Genomic DNA, 16070 nt, shown 5'->3' on the forward strand with positions numbered 1-16070 from the left:
GAACACCCCACATTCACTTACATTGCAGCCTGCCCATTAGGACAGAATTAAAGAGGCGGTCCGAAGGATGAGAAACGTTTATCTCAAAACATCTTAGATTTCAGCAATAAATAGATAATTTCTAATATTACTTGAATTAAAAATTCCCTACTGTTCCCTAACTACTCTGTCTAATTTCTACTTCCTGTCTGATGATTCTTTGTTTCAGAATCCCAGTCCATGCTGGGATACACAAATCAAGAATCATCGGGGGCAGAGGGCGATCACTGCTGCAGTTCCTGCTCCTCCCTGAAATTAAGTGTCATCAGGGGGTAGAAGTTGCGGTCACTGCTGCAGTCCCTGATTCTCCCTGAAATGAAGCGTCATCAGGGGGCAGAGGCTGTGGTCACTGCTGCAGTTCCTGCTCCTCCCTGAAATGAAGTGTCATCAGGGGGTAGAAGTTGCGATCACTGCTGCAGTCCCTGATTCTCCCTGAAATGAAGCGTCATCAGGGGGAAGAGGCTGCGGTCACTGCTGCAGTCCCTGCCCCTCCTTGAAATGAAGCGTCATCAGGGGGCAGAGGCTTCGGTCACTGCTGCAGTCCCTGCCCCTCCTTGAAATGAAGCATCATCAGAGGGAAGATACTGCGGTCACTGCTGCAGTCCCTGCTCCTCTCTGAAATGAAGCGTCATCAGAGGGCAGAAACTGAGGTCACTGCTGCAATCCCTGCCCCTCCCTGAAATGAAGCGTCATCAGGGGGAAGAAGTTGTGGTCACTGCTGCAGTCCCTGCCCCTCCCTGAAATGAAGCGTCATCAGGGGGAAGATACTGTGGTCACTGCTGCAGTCCCTGCCACTCCCTGAAATGAAGCGTCATCAGGGGGCAGATACTGCGGTCATTGCTGCAGTCCCTGCCCCTCCCTGAAATGAAGCGTCATCAGGGGGCAGAAGCTGCGGTCACTGCTGCAGTCCCTGCTCCTCCCTGAAATGAAGCATCATCAGAGGGCAGAAACTGAGGTCACTGCTGCAGTTCCTGCTCCTCCCTGAAATGAAGTGTCATCAGGGGGTAGAAGTTGCGGTCACTGCTGCAGTCCCTGCCCCTCCTTGAAATGAAGCGTCATCAGGGGGCAGAGGCTGCGGTCACTGCTGCAGTCCCTGCCCCTCCTTGAAATGAAGCATCATCAGAGGGAAGATACTGCGGTCACTGCTGCAGTCCCTGCTCCACTCTGAAATGAAGCGTCATCAGAGGGCAGAAACTGAGGTCACTGCTCCAGTCCCTGCCCCTCCCTGAAATGAAGCGTCATCAGGGGGAAGAAGTTGCGGTCACTGCTGCAGTCCCTGCCCCTCTCTGAAATGAAGCGTCATCAGGGGGAAGATACTGCGGTCACTGCTGCAGTCCCTGCCACTCCCTGAAATGAAGCGTCATCAGGGGGCAGATACTGCGGTCACTGCTGCAGTCCCTGCCCCTCCCTGAAATGAAGCGTCATCAGGGGGCAGAAGCTGCGGTCACTGCTGCAGTCCCTGCTCCTCCCTGAAATGAAGCATCATCAGAGGGCAGAAACTGAGGTCACTGCTGCAGTCCCTGCTCCTCCCTGAAATGAAGCGTCATTAGGGGGCAGAAGTTGCGGTCACTGCTGCAGTCCCTGCCCCTTCCTGAAATGAAGCGTCATCAGGGGGCAGAAGCTGCGGTCACTGCTGCAGTCCCTGCCCCTCCCTGAAATAAAATGTCATCAGGGGCAGAAGCTGCAGTCTCTGTCGCTACATGAAATGAAGAGTCATCAGGGGGCAGAAGCTGCGGCCACTGCTGCAGTCCCTGCTCCTTCATGAAATGAAACACCATCAGGGATCAGTGGCTGCAGTCACTGCTGCAGTCTCTGCCCCTCCCTGAAATGAAACGTCATCGAAAAGCAGAGGCTGTGGGTATGGCTGCAGTCTCTCTCCTTCTCTGAGCATCAACAGGGGGAAGAGGTTGCAGTCACTGCTGCAGTCTCTGCCCCTCCCTGAAAAGAAGCGTCATTAGGGGGCAGAAGCTGGAGTCATAGGAATGAGGCCAATATAGTGGTGGATGGCCCTTCGATTAGAGAATAGTGCGGTCTTACGCCGCGCTGCATCTCCCAGTACTGAACATGGCTCTAGACCTCAGACTGGCTGCACAGTAATGCAAGTGAATGCCTTGTGTTCAGCACTGCGCCATATAAATCATATATATATATATATATATATATATTTGTGACAAGGTGACCGGCCTCTGGAAGGAACCCGTCTGAAGGAGCAGAGGGTGGCTTCACACGTGAGTGAGTGGACGCTGAGAGAGCCCACTCAGATCGAGGGTATCTGAACTGAGCGGGAGTGCCGTGACTTTAACGGACTTGAAATCCGTCTGTATTTGTGATTTTGTTTGGAGAAGCGGTTTATGGTGTTTTTTTTAATAATCCATTTGGATTTTTAAGACGGTGTTCCTGTGTTACCTCGGAAACGCAGCCAAGTGAGTGTCCCCCATCACGTGAGCAGGCAATCGCTTACAATAATATATATATATATATATATATAATATATATATTGTATCTCCCTTATCTATGGAGCCTACATCGGTCACTAAAAGCCCAATATTCATATCTGGGAACCTGGCCCCGCAAAGGTGGGACATTGGCCATGTGGCTGTGAAGTCAGGAAGGGCCTAATAACGTGAGGAGCGATAGGTGTCACCACACAAGACTGTTTCACATTTGTACTGATCACATGAAAGGATGTATATATATATATATACAGTACAGACCAAAAGTTTGGACACACCTTCTCATTCAAAGAGTTTTCTTTATTTTCATGACTGAAAATTGTAGACTCACATTGAAGGCATCAAAACTATGAATTACCACATGTGGAGTGAAATACTTACCAAAAAAAGTGTGACACAACTGACAATATGTCTGATATTCTAGGTTCTTCACAGTCGCCGCCTTTTGCTTTGATGACTGCTTTGCACACTCTTGGCAGTCTCTTGTCACCGGACATGGTCTTCACTTCACAGGTGCGCCCTGTCAGGGTTAATAAGTGGGATTTCTTGCCTTATAAATGGGGTTGGGACCATCAGTTGTGTTGTGCAGAAGTCTGGTGGATACACAGCTGATAGTCCTACTGAATACACTGTTAGAATTTGTATCATGGCAAGAAAAAAGCAGCTAAGCAAAGAAAAACGAGCGGCCATCATTACTATAAGAAATGAAGGTCAGTCAGTCCAAAAATTGGGAAAACTTTGAAAGTGTCCCCAAGTGCAGTGGCAAAAACCATCAAACGCTACAAAGAAACTGGCTCACATGAGGACCGCCCCAGGAAAGGAAGACCAAGAGTCGCCTGATGATGCCTTCAATGTGAATCTACAATTTTCAGAGTCATGAAAATAAGAAAACTCTTTGAATGAGAAGGTGTGTCCAAACGTTTGCTCTGTATTGTATATAATATATATATATATATTAATTATACACATTGTGATGTGATCACTGGTGATGTGCAGGAGGGGAGATATGTGTCGCCGCGACTTCTGCAATCAGTGATGTGAGTCCGGATGTAGCACTCCAGCATATTAGGTGCTGAGAGGGTTAATTTGTAGTACCTGGGCCAGGTTTGTTGTGGACAGCTAGAGAGATGGGTGGGATGGCTGCTCCCCGTATCTCCACCTCGGGGTGTGGTCCCAGAGGTAAAGGCCAGGCCTCTGCACACACTGTGGTCTTCTGTATGTTCCTGTGCTGGAGGCAGTAGTGCTGTCCTCATGTCAATGGATTGTGACTGATGATAAAAATCCACCCGTGCGGTGTTCAGCCATCCCCTACTGCTGAGAGAGTGGCTCTACCACAACATACATACATACATACACATATACATACACACACTAGTTGTATAGCCGATATACAGTGCAGTGTAGCAGATGTCAGTATACAATATAATCCCATGCCCTGTACATGGAGCTCCTGACACAGGAAGAGAGATATGTCATAGACATATCTTAAAAAGGAAAAAAAAATGTTTATTCAATGGAAAGAGGGGACATATCTAAAGAAGAATATAATGCCGTCTGCAGGGCATGCGGTAACTAAAGCCAGTAATAAAGGGAGGCTGCAGGGGAGACTAAGAGCAAGAAAAAAAGGTTGTCCCGATCTTCAAAAAAAGGAAAGAAGATGGAGCCAAGAAATTACAGGCCTGTGAGCCTGATTTCTATACCAGGAAAGGTCTTTGGACAAATTATTAAACAACATGTATGTATGGATAAGAATACAGTAATTAACTAGAGCCAGCATGGATTTGTAGCAAACAAGTCATGCCAGACTAATCTAATTTCCTTCTATGATGGAATCCCTGAATGGGTGGATCAGGGAAATGCAGTAGATTTAAAATATCTTGACTTCAGCAAAGCATTTGATAAAGTAGCTCGTATCATCCTTATTGAAAAAAATGTATGGGATTGACAAGGCTGCGGCTAGGTGGATTCATCACTGGGTTAGAGTTCAGACACAAAGAGAGGTCATAAATGGCTGCACACTCAGCTAGAAGACTATCTCAAGTGTGGTGCCACAAGGCTTCATCTTGATCCCAGTGTTGTTCAACATTTTTATAAATGATCTAGATAAGGGAACTGTAGGTAAACTAATCAAATCTGCAGATGATGCAAAGCTGCATAACTAACACTAGAGAAGACAGAAAGGATTCCGATCATCTAGATAAGCTGGAACAATGGGCAACGACTAATGGAATGGTATCTAACAGGGAGAAATGCAGAATTCTACATCTGGGCAAGAAAAACAAAAACAACATCAACAGAATGGGAGGAATAGAACTAAGCAACAGCACGAGAGGAAAAGACTTGGGTATAAAAAAAATCACAGACTTCACAGGAGTCACCAGTGTGATGCAGCAGCAACAAAGGGAAACACAGGTCTGGGATTTATTAAGAGAGGCATAGAGTCTAGATCACGTGAAGTCATTATCCCCGTCTACTCCTCTGTGGTCAGACCTCATCTGGAATACTGGGTCCAGTTCTATGATTCTATGATTCATTTAAAGCTTGCAGAATAACATACAGACACGCCTGTGAAATTCTGGAATCAGGAAAGAAGGAAAACAACAAGATCCAGCGGAAAACAAACATATTCTTTGTCTTCAAGTAAAAGAACATTCCTTTATTTCAAACTTTCATTATTTTTTTTTAGCATTCCACAGCATGGGGCAGAAAAACCATATGGAAAGAGGTGGCTGCACCGGACACGCGTTTCAGCTTACACCTTCATCATGGTCCAGCATAACACTGAGCATTTTGCCATGTTTTTCGAAAAACACCTTTTTTAAAAACATAGCAAAATACTCAGTGTTATGTTGGACCATGATGAAGGCGTAAGCTGAAACACATCTCCGGTGCAGCCACCTCTTTCTATGTGGTTTTCTGCCCCATGCTGTGGAATGCTAAAAAAAAAAAAAAATTAATGAAAGTTTGAAATAAAGGAATGTTTTTTACTGGAAGACAAAGAATATTTTTACATGTTTTCTGCTGGATCTTGTTGTTTTCCTTCTTTCCTGATTCTGGATTGTGTGGCTGGCCCCCACCCTGTTTCCCTGCGGATCTCTTCCACTGGCCACTGGCCTCCACGGACACCGGTAAGCTGGCTAATAAATATTTTTTCATTGTGAAATCCTGGAGTATATAGTCAGAAAGGAACTAAAGCCCAGGGTTCATAGAAGGAGCCTACGGGACCTGAGGAGGTGAAGAGTGTGTGGGGAGGAATGGACCAAAATCCACCTGAGCAATGCAGGCGACTAGTGTCTCCATACAGGATGTGAGGAGTGTGTGCGGAAGAATGGACCAAAATCCACCTGAGCAATGCAGGCGACTAGTGTCTCCATACAGGATGTGAGGAGTGTGTGTGCGGAAGAATGGGCCAAAATCCTCCTGAGCAATGCAGGGACTAGTGTCTCCATACAGGATGTGAGGAGTGTGTGCGGAAGAATGGGCCAAAATCCACCTGAGCAATGCAGGCGACTAGTGTCTCCATACAGGATGTGAGGGGTGTGTGTGCGGGAGAATGGGCCAAAATCCACCTGAGTAATGCAGGCGACTAGTGTCTCCATACAGGATGTGAGGAGTGTATGCGGAAGAATGGGCCAAAATCCACCTGAGCAATGCAGGCGAATAGTGTCTCCATACAGGATGTGAGGAGTGTGTGCGGAAGAATGGGCCAAAATCCACCTGAGCAATGCAGGAGACTAGTGTCTCCTTACAGGATGTGAGGAGTGTGTGCGGAAGAATGGACCAAAATCCACCTGAGCAATGCAGGTGACTAGTGTCTCCATACAGGATGTGAGGGGTGTGTGTGCGGGAGAATGGGCCAAAATCCACCTGAGCAATGCAGGCGACCAATGTCTCCATACAGGATGTGAGGAGTGTGTGCGGAAGAATGGGCCAAAATCCACCTGAGCAATGCAGGTGACTAGTGTCTCCATACAGGATGTGAGGGGTGTGTGTGTGGGAGAATGGGCCAAAATCCACCTGAGCAATGCAGGTTACCAGTGTCTCCATACAGGATGTGAGGAGTGTGTGCGGAAGAATGGGCCAAAATCCACCTGAGCAATGCAGGCGACCAATGTCTCCATACAGGATGTGAGGAGTGTGTGTGCGGAAGAATGGGCCAAAATCCACCTGAGCAATGCAGGTGACTAGTGTCTCCATACAGGACGTGAGGAGTGTGTGTGCGGAAGAATGGGCCAAAATCCACCTGAGCAATGCAGGTGACTAGTGTCTCCATACAGGATGTGAGGAGTGTGTGCAGAAGAATGGGCCAAAATCCCCCTGAGCAATGCAGGTGACTAGTGTCTCCATACAGGATGTGAGGAGTGTGTGCGGAAGAATGGACCAAAATCCACCTGAGCAATGCAGGTGACTAGTGTCTCCATACAGGATGTGAGGAGTGTGTGCGGAAGAATGGACCAAAATCCACCTGAGCAATGCAGGTGACTAGTGTCTCCTTACAGGATGTGAGGAGTGTGTGCAGAAGAATGGACCAAAATCCACCTGAGCAATGCAGGCGACTAGTGTCTCCATACAGGATGTGAGGAGTGTGTGCGGAAGAATGGACCAAAATCCACCTGTGCAATGCAGGTGACTAGTGTCTCCATACAGGATGTGAGGAGTGTGTGCGGAAGAATGGGCCAAAATCCACCTGAGCAATGCAGGCGACTAGTGTCTCCATACAGGATGTGAGGAGTGTGTGCAGAAGAATGGACCAAAATCCACCTGAGCAATGCAGGCGACTAGTGTCTCCATACAGGATGTGAGGAGTGTGTGCGGAAGAATGGGCCAAAATCCACCTGAGCAATGCAGGCGACTAGTGTCTCCATACAGGATGTGAGGAGTGTGTGCGGAAGAATGGGCCAAAATCCACCTGAGCAATGCAGGCGACTAGTGTCTCCATACAGGATGTGAGGAGTGTGTGCGGAAGAATGGGCCAAAATCCACCTGAGCAATGCAGGTGACTAGTGTCTCCATACAGGATGTGAGGAGTGTGTGTGGAAGAATGGGCCAAAATCCACCTGAGCAATGCAGGTGACTAGTGTCTCCATACAGGATGTGAGGGGTGTGTGTGGAAGAATGGGCCAAATCCACCTGAGCAATGCAGGGACTAGTGTCTCCATACAGGATGTGAGGAGTGTGCGGGAGAATGGGCCAAAATCCACCTGAGCAATGCAGGCGACCAATGTCTCCATACAGAATGTGAGGAGTATGTGCGGAAGAATGGGCCAAAATCCACCTGAGCAATGCAGGCGACCAATGTCTCCATACAGGATGTGAGGAGTATGTGCGGAAGAATGGGCCAAAATCCACCTGAGCAATGCAGGCGACTAGTGTCTCCATACAGGATGTGAGGAGTGTGTGCGGAAGAATGGGCCAAAATCCACCTGAGCAATGCAGGCGACTAGTGTCTCCATACAGGATGTGAGGAGTGTGTGCAGAAGAATGGGCCAAAATCCCCCTGAGCAATGCAGGTGACTAGTGTCTCCATACAGGATGTGAGGAGTGTGTGCGGAAGAATGGGCCAAAATCCACCTGAGTAATGCAGGCGACCAATGTCTCCATACAGGATGTGAGGAGTGTGTGCGGAAGAGTGGGCCAAAATCCACCTGAGCAATGCAGGTGACTAGTGTCTCCTTACAGGATGTGAGGAGTGTGTGCGGAAGAATGGACCAAAATCAACCTGAGCAATGCAGGGACTAGTGTCTCCATACAGGATGTGAGGAGTGTGTGCGGAAGAGTGGGCCAAAATCCACCTGAGCAATGCAGGCGACTAGTGTCTCCATACAGGAGGTGAGGAGTGTGTGCGGAAGAATGGGCCAAAATCCACCTGAGCAATGCAGGCGGCTAGTGTCTCCATACAGGATGTGAGGAGTGTGTGCGGAAGAATGGGCCAAAATCCACCTGAGCAATGCAGGTGACCAGTGTCTCCATACAGGATGTGAGGAGTGTGTGCAGAAGAATGGCCAAAATCCACCTGAGCAATGCAGGTGACTAGTGTCTCCTTACAGGATGTGAGGAGTGTGTGCGGAAGAATGGCCAAAATCCCCCTGAGCAATGCAGGTGACTAGTGTCTCCTTACAGGATGTGAGGAGTGTGTGCGGAAGAATGGGCCAAAATCCACCTGAGCAATGCAGGTGACTAGTGTCTCCATACAGGATGTGAGGGGTGTGTGTGCGGGAGAATGGGCCAAAATCCACCTGAGCAATGCAGGTTACCAGTGTCTCCATACAGGATGTGAGGAGTGTGTGCGGAAGAATGGGCCAAAATCCACCTGAGCAATGCAGGCGACCAATGTCTCCATACAGGATGTGAGGAGTGTGTGTGCGGAAGAATGGGCCAAAATCCACCTGAGCAATGCAGGTGACTAGTGTCTCCATACAGGATGTGAGGAGTGTGTGCGGAAGAATGGGCCAAATCCACCTGAGCAATGCAGGCAACTAGTGTCTCCATACAGGACGTGAGGAGTGTGTGTGCGGAAGAATGGGCCAAAATCCACCTGAGCAATGCAGGTGACTAGTGTCTCCATACAGGATGTGAGGAGTGTGTGCAGAAGAATGGGCCAAAATCCCCCTGAGCAATGCAGGTGACTAGTGTCTCCATACAGGATGTGAGGAGTGTGTGCGGAAGAATGGACCAAAATCCACCTGAGCAATGCAGGTGACTAGTGTCTCCTTACAGGATGTGAGGAGTGTGTGCGGAAGAATGGACCAAAATCCACCTGTGCAATGCAGGTGACTAGTGTCTCCATACAGGATGTGAGGAGTGTGTGCGGAAGAATGGACCAAAATCCACCTGAGCAATGCAGGCGACTAGTGTCTCCATACAGGATGTGAGGAGTGTGTGCGGAAGAATGGGACAAAATCCACCTGAGCAATGCAGGGACTAGTGTCTCCATACAGGATGTGAGGAGTGTGTGCGGAAGAATGGGCCAAAATCCACCTGAGCAATGCAGGCGACTAGTGTCTCCATACAGGATGTGAGGAGTGTGTGCGGAAGAATGGGACAAAATCCACCTGAGCAATGCAGGGACTAGTGTCTCCATACAGGATGTGAGGAGTGTGTGCGGAAGAATGGGCCAAAATCCACCTGAGCAATGCAGGAGACTAGTGTCTCCATACAGGATGTGAGGAGTGTGTGCGGAAGAATGACCAAAATCCACCTGAGCAATGCAGGGACTAGTGTCTCCTTACAGGATGTGAGGAGTGTGTGCGGAAGAATGGGCCAAAATCCACCTGAGCAATGCAGGCGACTAGTGTCTCCATACAGGATGTGAGGAGTGTGTGCGGAAGAATGGGACAAAATCCACCTGAGCAATGCAGGTTACCAGTGTCTCCATACAGGATGTGAGGAGTGTGTGCGGAAGAATGGGCCAAAATCCACCTGAGCAATGCAGGCGACCAATGTCTCCATACAGGATGTGAGGAGTGTGTGCGGAAGAATGACCAAAATCCACCTGAGCAATGCAGGGACTAGTGTCTCCTTACAGGATGTGAGGAGTGTGTGCGGAAGAATGGACCAAAATCCACCTGAGCAATGCAGGTGACTAGTGTCTCCATACAGGATGTGAGGAGTGTGTGTGCGGGAGAATGGGGCAAAATCCACCTGAGCAATGCAGGCGACTAGTGTCTCCATACAGGATGTGAGGAGTGTGTGCGGAAAAATGGGCCAAAATCCACCTGAGTAATGCAGGTGACCAATGTCTCCATACAGGATGTGAGGAGTGTGTGTGCGGAAGAATGGGCCAAAATCCACCTGAGCAATGCAGGTGACTAGTGTCTCCATACAGGACGTGAGGAGTGTGTGTGCGGAAGAATGGGCCAAAATCCACCTGAGCAATGCAGGTGACTAGTGTCTCCATACAGGATGTGAAGAGTGTGTGCGGAGGAAGAATGGGCCAAAATCCACCTGAGCAATGCAGGTGACTAGTGTCTCCATACAGGATGTGAAGAGTGTGTGCGGAAGAATGGGCCAAAATCCACCTGAGCAATGCAGGCGACTAGTGTCTCCATACAGGATGTGAGGAGTGTGTGCAGAAGAATTGGCCAAAATTCACCTGAGCAATGCAGGGACTAGTGTCTCCATACAGGATGTGAGGAGTGTGTGCGGAAGAATGGACCAAAATCCACCTGTGCAATGCAGGTGACTAGTGTCTCCATACAGGATGTGAGGAGTGTGTGCGGAAGAATGGGCCAAAATCCACCTGAGCAATGCAGGGACTAGTGTCTCCATACAGGATGTGAGGAGTGTGTGCGGAAGAATGGGCCAAAATTCACCTGAGCAATGCAGGGACTAGTGTCTCCATACAGGATGTGAGGAGTGTGTGCGGAAGAATGGACCAAAATTCACCTGAGCAATGCAGGTGACTAGTGTCTCCATACAGGATGTGAGGAGTGTGTGTGGAAGAATGGGCCAAAATCCACCTGAGCAATGCAGGCGACTAGTGTCTCCATACAGGATGTGAGGAGTGTGTGCGGAAGAATGGGCCAAAATCCACCTGAGCAATGCAGGAGACTAGTGTCTCCATACAGGATGTGAGGAGTGTGTGCGGAAGAATGGACCAAAATCCACCTGAGCAATGCAGGTGACTAGTGTCTCCATACAGGATGTGAGGAGTGTGTGCGGAAGAATGGGCCAAAATCCACCTGAGCAATGCAGGCGACTAGTGTCTCCATACAGGATGTGAGGAGTGTGTGCGGAAGAATGGGCCAAAATCCACCTGAGTAATGCAGGCGACCAATGTCTCCATACAGGATGTGAGGAGTGTGTGCGGAAGAATGGGCCAAAATCCACCTGAGTAATGCAGGCGACCAATGTCTCCATACAGGATGTGAGGAGTGTGTGTGCGGAAGAATGGGCCAAAATCCACCTGAGCAATGCAGGTGACTAGTGTCTCCATACAGGACGTGAGGAGTGTGTGTGCGGAAGAATGGGCCAAAATCCACCTGAGCAATGCAGGTGACTAGTGTCTCCATACAGGATGTGAGGAGTGTGTGCAGAAGAATGGGCCAAAATCCCCCTGAGCAATGCAGGTGACTAGTGTCTCCATACAGGATGTGAGGAGTGTGTGCGGAAGAATGGACCAAAATCCACCTGAGCAATGCAGGTGACTAGTGTCTCCATACAGGATGTGAGGAGTGTGTGCGGAAGAATGGACCAAAATCCACCTGAGCAATGCAGGTGACTAGTGTCTCCTTACAGGATGTGAGGAGTGTGTGCAGAAGAATGGACCAAAATCCACCTGAGCAATGCAGGGACTAGTGTCTCCATACAAGATGTGAGGAGTGTGTGCGGAAGAATGGACCAAAATCCACCTGTGCAATGCAGGTGACTAGTGTCTCCATACAGGATGTGAGGAGTGTGTGCGGAAGAATGGGCCAAAATCCACCTGAGCAATGCAGGCGACTAGTGTCTCCATACAGGATGTGAGGAGTGTGTGCGGAAGAATGGGCCAAAATCCACCTGAGCAATGCAGGCGACCAGTGTCTCCATACAGGATGTGAGGAGTGTGTGTGGAAGAATGGGCCAAAATCCACCTGAGCAATGCAGGTGACTAGTGTCTCCATACAGGATGTGAGGGGTGTGTGTGCGGGAGAATGGGCCAAAATCCACCTGAGCAATGCAGGCGACCAATGTCTCCATACAGATTGTGAGGAGTATGTGCGGAAGAATGGGCCAAAATCCACCTGAGCAATGCAGGCGACCAATGTCTCCATACAGGATGTGAGGAGTATGTGCGGAAGAATGGGCCAAAATCCACCTGAGCAATGCAGGCGACCAATGTCTCCATACAGGATGTGAGGAGTGTGTGCAGAAGAATGGGCCAAAATCCACCTGAGCAATGCAGGCGACTAGTGTCTCCATACAGGATGTGAGGAGTGTGTGCAGAAGAATGGGCCAAAATCCCCCTGAGCAATGCAGGTGACTAGTGTCTCCATACAGGATGTGAGGAGTGTGTGCGGAAGAATGGGCCAAAATCCACCTGAGTAATGCAGGCGACCAATGTCTCCATACAGGATGTGAGGAGTGTGTGCGGAAGAATGGGCCAAAATCCACCTGAGTAATGCAGGCGACCAATGTCTCCATACAGGATGTGAGGAGTATGTGCGGAAGAATGGGCCAAAATCCACCTGAGCAATGCAGGTGACTAGTGTCTCCATACAGGATGTGAGGAGTGTGTGCGGAAGAGTGGGCCAAAATCCACCTGAGCAATGCAGGGGACTAGTGTCTCCATACAGGATGTGAGGAGTGTGTGCGGAAGAATGGGCCAAAATCCACCTGCGCAATGCAGGCGACTAGTGTCTCCTTACAGGATGTGAGGAGTGTGTGCGGAAGAATGGACCAAAATCAACCTGAGCAATGCAGGGACTAGTGTCTCCATACAGGATGTGAGGAGTGTGTGCGGAAGAGTGGGCCAAAATCCACCTGAGCAATGCAGGCGACTAGTGTCTCCTTACAGGATGTGAGGAGTGTGTGCGGAAGAGTGGGCCAAAATCCACCTGAGCAATGCAGGTGACTAGTGTCTCCTTACAGGATGTGAGGAGTGTGTGCGGAAGAATGGACCAAAATCAACCTGAGCAATGCAGGGACTAGTGTCTCCATACAGGATGTGAGGAGTGTGTGCGGAAGAGTGGGCCAAAATCCACCTGAGCAATGCAGGCGACTAGTGTCTCCATACAGGATGTGAGGAGTGTGTGCGGAAGAATGGGCCAAAATCCACCTGAGCAATGCAGGCGGCTAGTGTCTCAATGCAGGATGTGAGGAGTGTGTGCGGAAGAGTGGGCCAAAATCCACCTGAGCAATGCAGGTGACTAGTGTCTCCATACAGGATGTGAGGAGTGTGTGCGGAAGAATGGGCCAAAATCCACCTGAGCAATGCAGGTGACCAGTGTCTCCATACAGGATGTGAGGAGTGTGTGCAGAAGAATGGCCAAAATCCACCTGAGCAATGCAGGTGACTAGTGTCTCCTTACAGGATGTGAGGAGTGTGTGCGGAAGAATGGCCAAAATCCCCCTGAGCAATGCAGGTGACTAGTGTCTCCTTACAGGATGTGAGGAGTGTGTGCAGAAGAATGGGCCAAAATCCACCTGAGCAATGCAGGTGACTAGTGTCTCCATACAGGATGTGAGGAGTGTGTGCGGAAGAATGGGCCAAAATCCACCTGAGCAATGCAGGTGACTAGTGTCTCCATACAGGATGTGAGGGGTGTGTGTGCGGGAGAATGGGCCAAAATCCACCTGAGCAATGCAGGCGACTAGTGTCTCCATACAGGATGGGAGGAGTGTGTGCGGAAGAATGGACCAAAATCCACCTGAGCAATGCAGGCGACTAGTGTCTCCATACAGGATGGGAGGAGTGTGTGCGGAAGAATGGACCAAAATCCACCTGAGCAATGCAGGCGACTAGTGTCTTCATACAGGATGGGAGGAGTGTGTGCGGAAGAATGGACCAAAATCCACCTGAGCAATGCAGGAGACTAGTGTCTCCATACAGGATGTGAGGAGTGTGTGCAGAAGAATGGACCAAAATCCACCTGAGCAATGCAGGTGACTAGTGTCTCCATACAGGATGTGAGGAGTGTGTGCGGAAGAATGGATCAAAATCCTCCTGAGCAATGCAGGGACTAGTTTCTCCATACAGGATGTGAGGAGTGTGTGCGGAAGAATGGACCAAAATCCACCTGAGCAATGCAGGCGACTAGTGTCTCCATACAGGATGTGAGGAGTGTGTGCGGAAGAATGGACCAAAATCCTCCTGAGCAATGCAGGGACTAGTGTCTCCATACAGGATGTGAGGAGTGTGTGCAGAAGAATTGGCCAAAATCCACCTGAGCAATGCAGGAGACTAGTGTCTCCATTCAGGATGTGAAGAGTGTGTGCGGAAGAATGGGCCAAAATCCACCTGAGCAATGCAGGGACTAGTGTCTCCATACAGGATGTGAGGAGTGTGTGCGGAAGAATGGACCAAAATCCTCCTGAGCAATGCAGGGACTAGTGTCTCCATACAGGATGTGAGGAGTGTGTGCGGAAGAATGGACCAAAATCCTCCTGAGCAATGCAGGGACTAGTGTCTCCATACAGGATGTGAGGAGTGTGTGCGGAAGAATGGCCAAAATCCACCTGAGCAATGCAGGCGACTAGTGTCTCCATACAGGATGTGAGGAGTGTGTGCGGAAGAATGGACCAAAATCCACCTGAGCAATGCAGGCGACTAGTGTCTCCATACAGGATGTGAGGAGTGTGTGCGGAAGAATGGACCAAAATCCACCTGAGCAATGCAGGTGACTAGTGTCTCCATACAGGATGTGAGGAGTGTGTGTGGAAGAATGGGCCAAATCCACCTGAGCAATGCAGGTGACTAGTGTCTCCATACAGGATGTGAGGAGTGTGTGTGTAAGAATGGGCCAAAATCCACCTGAGCAATGCAGGTGACTAGTGTCTCCATACAGTATGTGAGGAGTGTGTGTGGAAGAATGGGCCAAATCCACCTGAGCAATGCAGCTGACTAGTGTCTCCATACAGGATGTGAGGAGTGTGTGCGGAAGAATGGGCCAAAATCCACCTGAGCAATGCAGGTGACTAGTGTCTCCATACAGGATGTGAGGAGTGTGTGTGTAAGAATGGGCCAAAATCCACCTGAGCAATGCAGGCGACTAGTGTCTCCATATAGGATGTGAGGAGTGTGTGTGGAAGAATGGGCCAAAATCCACCTGAGCAATGCAGGTGACTGGTGTCTCCATACAGGATGTGAGGAGTGTGTGCGGAAGAATGGGCCAAAATCCACCTGAGCAATGCAGGTGACTAGTGTCTCCATACAGGATGTGAGGGGTGTGTGTGGAAGAATGGCCCAAAATCCACCTGAGCAATGCAGGCGACTAGTGTCTCCATACAGGATGTGAGGGGTGTGTGCGGAAGAATGGGCCAAAATCCCCCTGAGCAATGCAGGCGACTGGTGTCTCCATATAGGATGTGAGGAGTGTGTGTGGAAGAATGGGCCAAAATCCACCTGAGCAATGCAGGTGACTAGTGTCTCCATACAGGATGTGAGGGGTGTGTGTGGAAGAATGGCCCAAAATCCACCTGAGCAATGCAGGCGACTAGTGTCTCCATATAGGATGTGAGGAGTGTGTGTGGAAGAATGGGCCAAAATCCACCTGAGCAATGCAGGTGACTAGTGTCTCCATACAGGATGTGAGGAGTGTGTGTGGAAGAATGGGCCAAAATCCACCTGAGCAATGCAGGTGACTGGTGTCTCCATATAGGATGTGAGGAGTGTGTGTGGAAGAATGGGCCAAAATCCACCTGAGCAATGCAGGCGACTAGTGTCTCCATACAGGATGTGAGGGGTGTGTGCGGAAGAATGGGCCAAAATCCCCCTGAGCAATGCAGGCGACTAGTGTCTCCATACAGGATGTGAGGAGTGTGTGCGGAAGACTGGGCCAAAATCCCCCTGAGCAATGCAGGCGACTAGTGTCTCCATACAGGATGTGAGGAGTGTGTGCGGAAGAAAGGGCCAAAATCCACCTGAGCAATGCAGGTGAC

General features: G+C 49.6%; 1 protein-coding gene across 3 annotated transcripts in view; it reads left to right on the forward strand.

Annotated features, from left to right (window-relative positions):
- The window catches only part of VANGL1 (VANGL planar cell polarity protein 1), a 246678-nt gene that overhangs the window by 155690 nt on the left and 74918 nt on the right, over positions 1–16070 (forward strand). The gene's annotated exons all lie outside the window — the stretch shown is intronic.

This window comes from Anomaloglossus baeobatrachus, chromosome 2 (genome assembly GCF_048569485.1).
Source record: "Anomaloglossus baeobatrachus isolate aAnoBae1 chromosome 2, aAnoBae1.hap1, whole genome shotgun sequence".
In the NCBI taxonomy this organism is placed as follows: domain Eukaryota; kingdom Metazoa; phylum Chordata; class Amphibia; order Anura; family Aromobatidae; genus Anomaloglossus; species Anomaloglossus baeobatrachus.